The following is a 788-nucleotide window of genomic DNA, read 5'->3' on the forward strand; positions in this document are numbered from 1 at the left end:
TGTACATGACAGAAATTGCCTTTGAAGCATTTTTAAATCTGGCAATGATGCCGTACAATGAACTGGGTGAGATTGTGTACGCATATAAACAGCATAAATAATTCTCATTGGGTTTATTTACAATTAGGTATAAGGAGTATCTTTCGGTGTGAATATACAAAAAGGGCGCTCGTCATTGCATGTGATTATATCGCATAGCGAAGTTTGCAGGTTTCTGTGAACTTCGTGACAGTGCAGACGCATTGCAGTATTGCCGTTGAACATGTGCAAAATCCTTTAACATAGATTTTTTTTATCTGTGTCTGGGGGAATGCGGACGACGGCAATTACTTCAGTGGGGTATGGCTTTGCATATCCAGTGCATAATTTTTGTAAAGTGAAAGGCAAGGCTGGCCAAGAGAATGGATTGCATTTAGTGATTTCACTAAATGAGTACCTCTCGAGTACGCCTTGTTTTTCATTATAATGGATAAATTTCAAATATTCTCACTTTTTACTTGCGTTAACAGTGTTACACCCTACAGTACGTGCGGGATATGTAAAGCGCACCCTGAAAGGGTTTTCTTATGTCGATGGGATCCTAGTCACTTTGTGAATTTATTTAAACACGTTTGTCCGTCAGTCCATTTATTTTGTATGCAACCTGCAAGGCTTATTTTTTGAGATATTTTAAGCTAATTTGTGGTCCACCGACGACGTGTTTTTGTTTAAGCGACGTATCGCTTTGAAAATGCATAGGATCAGGCCTTTCTAGGAACACTGCACATATAACGGCTCTTTTTTTCATA

At 38.7% G+C, this 788-nt stretch overlaps 1 non-coding gene across 1 annotated transcript; it reads left to right on the forward strand.

Annotated features, from left to right (window-relative positions):
• The first annotated feature begins 158 nt into the window (after positions 1–158).
• On the forward strand, positions 159–459 carry LOC119643215. The gene has a single exon (XR_005248234.1). It is a non-coding gene; the product is annotated as a U11 spliceosomal RNA (small nuclear RNA).
• Positions 460–788: the final 329 nt, after the last annotated feature.

The sequence above is a fragment of the Glossina fuscipes genome, unplaced genomic scaffold (assembly GCF_014805625.2).
Source record: "Glossina fuscipes isolate IAEA_lab_2018 unplaced genomic scaffold, Yale_Gfus_2 59149, whole genome shotgun sequence".
Taxonomy (NCBI): Eukaryota; Metazoa; Arthropoda; class Insecta; order Diptera; family Glossinidae; genus Glossina; species Glossina fuscipes.